This window comes from Elephantulus edwardii, unplaced genomic scaffold, assembly GCF_000299155.1.
Source record: "Elephantulus edwardii isolate Elephantulus edwardi_28Jun2011 unplaced genomic scaffold, EleEdw1.0 scaffold00097, whole genome shotgun sequence".
NCBI classification, from domain to species: domain Eukaryota; kingdom Metazoa; phylum Chordata; class Mammalia; order Macroscelidea; family Macroscelididae; genus Elephantulus; species Elephantulus edwardii.
In genome coordinates this window covers 6,950,069-6,959,797 of record NW_006399847.1, presented here as the reverse complement: position 1 = coordinate 6,959,797, position 9,729 = coordinate 6,950,069, and positions in this window count along the sequence as shown.

Here is a 9,729-nt window from a genome sequence, read left to right as displayed (position 1 = left end):
GTTGTACTGTCTCCAAGGGAAGTTGACGTGTCCTGTAGAACTCCTGTGTAGATTATGTTTTCCTTTCTGCCGGTTTTTCCTGGGTACCTGGAAGACGCCTCCTTTTGCTGTTATCCGAGGTGACCTTGCCCAGTGACGCCTCCTGCCTTCCTTCTCTGGCCAGGTTACACAGTAGTAGTAACCAAAAATAACATCGGACAGGTACAATGACAGGAATATAGACCAATAGAAAAGAATTGATAACCCAGAAATGGACCCAGCTATTTATCATCAACTGATACTCAACAAAGAAATAAAACTTATTAAATGGGGAAATAAGAACCTCCTCAACAAATGGTGCTGGCAAAACTGGACTGCTACCTGAACCAATCTGAAACAAGACCCACATCTCACATCATACACAAAAATCACCTCAAAGTGTACTAGAGATCGGAGTGTAAAACCCACAACCATAAAGTTCATCAGAGATAAACTGTCATCAAGCCTTGTCTATGGTATGAAAAGACTGCCAAGTACAGCCTGAAATGCACAATCTGGAGAGAATAAAATTGATGTATGGGACCTTCTTTTTTTTATGTATAGGACCTTCAAAAGTTTAAATCCCTGTGCATATCAAAAACAGTTTCCAATAAAGTGGTGGGGGGAAACCTACTGACTGGGAAAAACGCAATTGGCAATACCATTTCAGTCAAGGATCTCATATCAAAAGTTTACAGAATCCTACAGTGCCTTCACAAGAAAAAGACTGATTGCAAAATGGCAAAAGACATGGAAAGAATTTTCTCAGAGGAAGAAAACTGGATAGCCAACAGACACAGGAAGAAATGCTCAAAAGCACTGGCCGTAAGAGAGATGCAAATCAAAACCACAATGAGATACCATCTCTTTCCAGTAGCAGTGGCAAAGTTTAATAGGATATCAAGATGTAAGTATTGGAGAGGATGTAGTGAGGAAGGAACTCTTATACATTGTTGGTGGAATTGTAAAATGGTGCAACCACTCTAGAAGGCAGTCTGGCACTTTCTCAAAAATCTGAACACAGAAATCCCATATCATGCAGTTTTTGCTTGGAATATATACTGAGAGAATGAGAACTGAGACACAAGTGGAAATTTGTACATCAGTGTTCAAAGCAGCATTATTTATCATCACATTTGGGAAACAGCCCAAAGTTCCAACGCGATCGAATGGATTGAGAAATTATGGTACATTCACGTGATGGAATAAATACTATACAACATGCAGGGGCAATAATTTTGGATATCACTACATAACTTGGGAGAGACTAGAGAGCATTATGCTGAGTGAACTAACTCAGCCCTGTAAGAACAAATACTGTATAAGGTCATTATTGTAGAAATAGAAATGTAACTAGTAAAATGTGTATAAGGATCCAAGGTATCTTTTCCTGAGGTGCTGCTGGTGGATCTCCACCTGGCTCAAGATGGCACTGTCCTATTCATTGTGTAGGTAAAGTTCTTCATCCACTGTCCTGAGGTAGGTCCTTCTAGTCTCTTACTTGCGCAAGTGAAGTTTTTCTCATTCTTACCCCAACTCTAATGTCAGTTCCATTCTACAGCAGTGGCAGTATGCAGTGTTTGTCCTTTAGTGACTGAGATATTTCACTCAGCATAATGATCTCTTTTTAAGGAAAATTATTTTAATGTGTTGCAGATCAAAGTAAAATATAAATTATTTCCTTTCAAAGCAATGTTTAGAAAAGTAGGCAGACTCTCATTTCAACAATTTGTGATGATTTTAGTTTTACTTCAAATATCTCTTTGCAGCTGCCCTTTAGGATAGTTTTCTGCTTTTTCTGTAGTATGTATTTGTGTTCCAATAGGAATGTTGAGCACAGGGAAAATGGTTTTACCAGTTTGGCTACTATCTTTCATGCCTCAAATATCAATTCAATTGCTCAAATTCACAGTGTCCACTTTAAGCTGAGCAGTAAATAGTTAAGATGGTGGAGACATGGGTGGTATACCTGAAGAATGTTAGTATGTTACTGCCTTACTCAGAATAAAAAGGGTTGAGAATGTGTGGGGAATTGATGTTGTTGCTAGGTAAACATTGAGCTGACCACAATTCATAAACAATCCTATGAAAAACAGAGTTGAATCTTGCTCTATCCTATACCACCCTGATATGCTCAATCCCAATGTTAATTTAATTTAATTTGTTGAATATATTCCTCTCTTTCTCTGGCCCTCTTCCCTTTCCCAGTACGATAGTATGATGTATTTCCCCCGGGATTGTTTTCTTCTAGCAATACCATGAAATACATTAGACAAAATTTCAAAATTGCTACCTTTAAGGAGTATTCTAGTTGTAGTTCCTTCAAGACAGGAATGTGTTCTTTTGGCAGTCCACATCTGGTGGCCAGTGGCAAGAAGCTGTGCTACAATCCCAAAGGCACGCAATTTGAATCCACCAGCTGCTCCATGGGAAAGGGATGGGAAATCTCCTTTGGTTCAGTTAACTCCCTCTGAAAGCCCACAGAAGGGTAAGCTATGGGTCAGTTTCAAACTGACAGTATACAACAACAAATAGGGAGCTCTGGAGGCCTAGGAGCAAGAAGCTGTGTTGCAATGCTGAAGGCATGCAGTTTGAATCCATCAGCTGCTCTGCAGGAGGATAGGCAATCTCCTCTTGAGCAATTAACTGTCTCAAAAAGCCTGCTGGAGGGTCAGGTACACAACACTCGGTGCATAACAACAGGATATTCAGTATTCTTTGTCAACACTCCAATTCAAAGGCCTCAATTCTTCTGTAATCATCATTCTTCATTGTTAAATTTTCACATGCCTATGAAACAGCTGAAAATGTCATGGCTTGTATTAAGCACACTTCAGTCTTAAAACTAAAATCATTGTTTTAGGTACTGTTGTTGTTATGTGTTGTTTAGTCACAATCCACCAATAGCAGAGAGGAAAAAAAAAACACAACAAGCACAGAATGAGACTGCCATCTGTTTTCTCTGGAGAAGCTGGTGGATTCAGACTGTAAGCCTTCAGATTGGCAGCACAGCTCCTTAGCACTAAGCCACCAGAGATCCTTTTTGGACTAGGCAACCTTTTGAAATAATCTGAGATGGGAATAACTGAGATGGCCTTGCTGACCAGAAAGCATGAGAATGAGGAACTAAAAGCTGAGACATGAATCAGTGAAGATACACCCAAAGTCCCACTTACTGTATGCACTGCGCTGGTCACCTTTGCTTCTGCTTTTCACTAGCATCTTTAGGACCAGTACCATTGGGTATCTAAACAGAAGCTTTGATCTTATCAGCAACAGTCACAATTGTTTTAGGATAACAGAAAAGAATTTACTTCTTCACCTTCCTCTTTTTGAGTTTTTATATCCCTCTAACTCTGCTATTATGTTTGACAGATGAAATGATGGCTTGTCACATGCTTCTTTAGCTTGTCTTCTGGTACATTTTCAACCTACATTAAAAACATGTATAGTAGTAATTAAGTCTCCTTTAGAAACCATTTCTTACTGGTAATGTGGTTTTCAGTCCCCCCAATGAGACAACATAACTAGATTAATTATTCTGTTGGCAGCAGAAACAATAACAGAGCTGGCATAATTGTAAACCCTCCCTATGCTAATACTTAGCAAAGTAATTATGCAGGATGATTTTCTCAATTTAGAATCAAGAGGCCAACATTAGCAGGTTATGAGAAATACTTCTTCATCTTGTCTTTCTAGGATGTGGTTTGAGAAATGAGAGTCTAAGGTAACAAGCACCTTGCAGAAATGCTCCTGTTGCTTTAGAACTTTACCTCACCCACGTTTTGCTAAGTTTGAACCAACAGTGAGGCCAAGTTTAATACAAACCCAAAGGGAAGATGCTGAATTTCACTTCATGATTAAAAGAATGTCTTTCACTTACATTTTTCGTTTTAAAAACAGAATTGTTCAAGAAAAGATCTATTACATTATGTAAATAAAGTAGACAGATGGGTTAAAGGGGGGAAAGAATATTTCCATTTTAGCTCAGCTTTGAAAATCTAGGCCAACACTGATAAAAACTAAAGCAGCAGATTGAAACCATATCTGTCTTTAAAGAGAAACACTGCAGCCTTAAGCCTTTAGCAGCAAGATGCTCTGATGGGGAGACCATGAGCAATGGTTCACAGAGCCTATTTTCTTGTTCAGAATTGGTGTTTGGTATTGTTTGTTTGTTTTTTTTTTAATTGTTGCAATCACCCTTGGTTAAATGAACCACATGGCTTTTGTGAAATTTGGATGACATTTCAAAGACACAAAATGGATCACATCAGAGCTGCTAGACCTGTCACATTCATCCTGTAGTTCTTATTAGATTAGCAACATTTTAAAATCTAAATTCTTATTTGGTGACATTTTAATTAGGACTTTTTCACCATATTCTGGCATTTAAACTTAGTGCCTGACTTATAAAAAAAATAGAGAGTATCCAAAGTCTGTAAATTTTCATTGAAATTAATAATAAATTTTAAAAAATAGAGAATAGAGATTTCTCAATCAGAAAGGTATTGTTTTCAATTTACTTTCTTATAAAAAGAAAGAAAACGTATTTTGTTGAATAACCACCAAAACCAAATCCTGCTGTTGCGTTGTTTCCAACTCTTAGTGTCCTGTAGAAGAGAACAGAATCTCCAGGCCTGCAAATCTTTACACATGCAGGCTATCACATATTTCTCCTGCAGAGCAAGTGGATAAGAAGCACCAATCTTTTGGTGAAGACCTTACTGGAAACATTGTACCACCAGGGTTCCTCACCTTTTGTTGAATGTTGTAACTAGAGCAGGAGAGAAAAATCAAACCCACTGCCATCAGGTCAATTCTAACTCATCATCACTCTTCATTGGGTTTTCAAGGCTAATACAACTTCACAAAAGGAAACTGCCCAACTTCCTCCAAAGATGGTGGTGGTTTAGAACTGCTGACCTTTTGGCTAATTGCACAACATGCAATATACTCCATACACCATCAGGGTGCCTTATAATTCAAACGAGTCATGTGAAAAAAGACAAGGTCAAAAAAGGCAAACACTGATGAAGAGGTATAAATGAGAACTGTAATGGAGAAGTATTTTATTTTTATTCTGAGTAAGAAATTACTAAGGAGTAACTAAAATTGAACTTTAGATATCTTGCTGACTCACAGATGACATGATGGACAACTTTGTTCTTAGTTTTGACAAAGCAAACAGACTTACACATCAAAGCTCAACGATACTATGAATCCTGATGATGTTGTCCACAAAGTGGCTTCATTGATTTGGCTTATCCATCCTTACCCATCTATACTGGAAACACAAACACTGTCCTGTAGTAAGCTAGGAAGACAGAGTCCTGATGCATGTGACATGTCTTGAGAGCTCTCATTGATGCTGTCCCCAAAACCATACTCTTTTCTTTCCAGTCTATACTTTTCTGGAGATGAGGCCAGACCTCACCTTTGGCCTGGCAATGCTTATCTCTAAGTCATGTGTTGCATTGACATTGTCCTTTGACCTTTCTTTCATTGTCACAGACCTCAAGACCCTACTTGCCCAACTGCCTTTTGTTATCAGAAAATCTGTCCACAAGAACGCTCAACCAGCTTCCAGTCCCAAACTGACTCAATCCTGTTTTGTGTCTGTCAACACTCCACACCTGTCTGCCACCCTGCATTAGGACTTGTACTGGTAGTTGTTGTTATTAAGTGCTGTTAAGTTGAGTACAATTTGTGATTAGAGGTGATATAAGACTTTTGAGAAGATGCATGACCCCATGAATAACAGATCTGAATTCTGTCCCGTCCTGTGCCATCCTCACAAACTCTAACACAGTTGAGGCCGTTGCTGTAGTCACTGTGTCAATGAAGGAGTCTTCCTTTCTTTTGCTCACCCTCCACTTTTTGATGGGTCTTGTATTAATGGTAATTTCTTTCTTTTTTTTTTTTACATACACTCTAATGGTAATTTCTAATTCACTGAACTCAGCTAAACTAGAAACTAGTCCCAAAGAGGTCTATAGAAAGTGTTCATGTTTTTTTTTTTCATTGTTGTGGAGTCAGAACTAATGCACAACTGACCCTTCAGCAGGTTTTTAGAGGCTGTAAGTCTCAAGGGAGGAGACTATCCATTTTCCCATTTCAGAGCAGCTTGTGCATTTGAACCACATGGCTTTACATTGGCCACTAGAGCTCCCTGGAGACTCTCAAATGTCTTTTTTTAATTTATTTTTTTATGTACAACTTACTTTAGGATACACAGACTAATTGACAGTGAGCCTTCAGAATTCTTAAACTTTAAGCTTTATAAATCCATTGTCAAATGGAAAGACAAATTATAATAAGGAATACCTAGTTTTTGAGTTTATGCAAAATCCTCACTTTTGGATAAAGATTTAAATCATCTTATATTCTGTTACTGAGGAGCTTGTATATGCCTCTGGGTTAGAGGCAGATTGACCCACCCAGGTGACTACTTACCCCGCGAAAGTGAAAGCCAGGTCTAGGGCCACACTGCAACCATCCTGCACAAGAAAGATAGAGGGCTCAGAGCAAGAGCAGAATGTCTTCCCATCCTCAGATGCAAAAACAGACTCCAGAACCCCTCTTCCCAGTATAAAAGAAGCTTAGTTTTCTGCTATGCATTTTTCTAAATAAATAAGGAAAACTATGCAGAACAGATTATCTGAGAGGCTGGACTCTATAAGGAGAATGTGGCATCAGGATTGGTGGAAGATCTATTAACAATCTACATTATGCAGATGACACAACCCTGCTTTCTGGGTTTCAGGAGGACCTGAAATGCTTGCTGCAGAGAGTCAAGAACTGCAGCCTTCAGTATGGATTGAATCTCAATGTCAAGAAGACAAAGAGTCTTACCTCTGGACCAATTGGTAGCATCAGGATGGATGGTGAAGAGATTGAGATAGTTAACAACTTTAGTCGGCTCGGCTCCATGGTCAACACTCTTGGCACCAGTAGCCAGGAAATCAAAAAACATATTGCAGTGGGAAAGTCTGCTGTTAGGGACCTCTCCCGGGTACTGAAGAGCAATGGTGTCACTCTGGAGACTAAGGTGCATCTGATACAGGCCATGGTCTTTGCAATCACTTGTTATGCATCAGATAGTTGGACAATGACTAAGGAGGACAGAAGGAGAATTGATGCCTTTGAGCTGTGGCGCTGGAGAAGAGTATTAAATGTACCTTGGACTGCCAAGAAAACAAACAGATTCATCCTGGAAAGGGTTATACCCGGCAGCTCCTTGGAGGCAAGGATTCTGGGGCTTCTTCTGACATACTTTGGACATGTTGTAAGGAAGGAGAGGTCCTTGGAGAGGTACATCATGCTTGGGAGGGTGGAGGGGCGACACAGGAGGGGAAGACTATGAGGTGGATTGATTCAGTGGCTGGGGTAATTGGGATGGGTGTGTAAGAGGCAGTGCGATTGGCACAGGATAGAGTAGGGTTTAGGGCTGTTGTACATAAGGTCGCTTTGAGTCGCAAGCGACTCGAAGGCACATAACAACAACAACAACATGGCAAAACAAAACAAAATTACCTTAGTAATTTATTTTGCCTTTATAATTTAATTTTTGAACAGGTGGCATATTCACATGATATATCTAAAAATATATAGGAGTATATATGATGAGAAATCTCCTTGCTATCTGCTGTTTGAACAGTTAAATCCCCTACCCCCATTTCAGATGCTACTGTTAAGTCTTGGGCATCATTTTTCTTTAGTTTCTTTGTGTATCTGCTCAATTTCATTGTCAATGAGTCAAAACTAATTCACCGCTTATCCCCTATAGTCAGAGGCTGTAACTCACATCACAGTAGATGGATCTTTTTTTTCTCTTGCAAGACAACTGATGGATTCAAACCACTAGTCTGCCTCTGGGTGGGCAGCACAGCTCCTCACAGTCAGGCCACCTGAGCTCAAACTTTACGTGTAAGCAAGCATTTGCAGATATATTTCTTTACCTTCTTTTTTTTCTAACATAATAGTAGAATATTCAACTCAAAAAGCTCATTGCTGTCAAATCAGAACTAATTCATAGCTGACCCCTGAGCAGGTATTCAAAAGCTGTAAATCCCATTAGAGGATATTGCCTATATTTTCCTATAGTGCTGCTGAATAGATTTGAACCACCTGAGAGGCTCTGCCTTTTCATTAACAGTAAGATTCCCTATGGACTATGTCACCAGAGATATCTAGTAATCATATACACTTCATTTTTTTTTTCACTTAACAATCTTTTTTGGGTTCCGCTATTGGTACCTAGAGAGTATTTTTACAGCTGCAGAGTAGTGTTCTATTAAATAAATGTGCCATTGTACCACTTGTGTTTTATTGTAGATATTAAGGTGAGTTTCTGCCTTATGTCATTACAAATGATATTGTAATGACAAAGCATCTACATGTATTATCTACATGTGCTGGTAGGTCTATAAATTTCCAGAAGTGAATTGACTAAGTCATAGGAGAGAATAAATACATTCCTTATGTTAATGACAGATTATCCTACAAGTACAAACTGATTTTTATTCCTTCTGGCCAATCCACTTCCATAATAGCTTGCTTCCGGAAACCCTATGAACTTGGAGATGAAAGGCACCCAAGCATCAAAGACTCTCCTTCATAGGGTTGCTATGAGTCACCCAGGACTGGACTGCACTTAACAACAACAACAACATCTGGCCAATTACTAAAAATATCTCTTTCTCAATTCCAACAGATAGTTATCTAAGATTTAGACTTTTTGTAAACAGGGTAATTGAAACATATTATCCCAAAGTAATTTTAATTTCCATTTCTCTTATGAATGAAGCTGAGCATCCTTATAAATAATTAAGGTTCTCTGATTTGCTTTTCACATGCATAAGCAGCAATTGAAAGTACTATGGCTTGCAAATACTATGGCTTGCATCAGATGTGACTTAATCTTTAAACGGATATGGTTGCTCTTTAGTACTTGGAAGAAATCCTTGACAAAAGATTTTCCCAATGCAACATTTATTTATTGCCTGCTGCTTTCATTGGTGTTGATTTTGAATCCAAGCAAAATTAGATTCATAATAACTTCAGGCTTTTCTTTATCTATCATGTTGTTGTTTATCGGTCCATTTGTGAGGATTTTTATTTTCTTGATGTTGTTGCCAAATGCCATCAAGGCATCTATGACTCATTATGACCTATGAACAATATAGATCTGAACTTTGCCCTATCCTGTGCTAGCCTCATCATTTCTATCCTGCTTAAGCACATTGTGATAGTCATTAGTTAATCTATTTTATTGAGGGTCTTCTTTTCTTTCACTGACCCTCTATGTTTCTTGCTGAGGTGCAATTCATACAGAAGTTTTTGATCTTCTTCATTAAGTGACTCAAGTTCTTTTCACTTTGCACAAGCAAGATTGTGTTATCTGCATAACACAGGCTGTTGATGAATCTACTTCCAATCCTGATGCCACATACTTCTTCATATAATCCATTCCCTCAAATTATTTACTCAGAATACAAATTGAACAGTTATAGTGAAAAAGTTACAACCTCAACACACACCTTTCCTTACTTTAAACCATGTAGTATTCCCTTATTTTGGTCAAACAACTGCTCCTTGGTCTGTGTATCAATTTATCAATTTCACCTGACTACAATTAAGTGAGCTGAGATTCAAATATATATACATATAGCTATACATATATATGTATATATATATAATATATATATATAT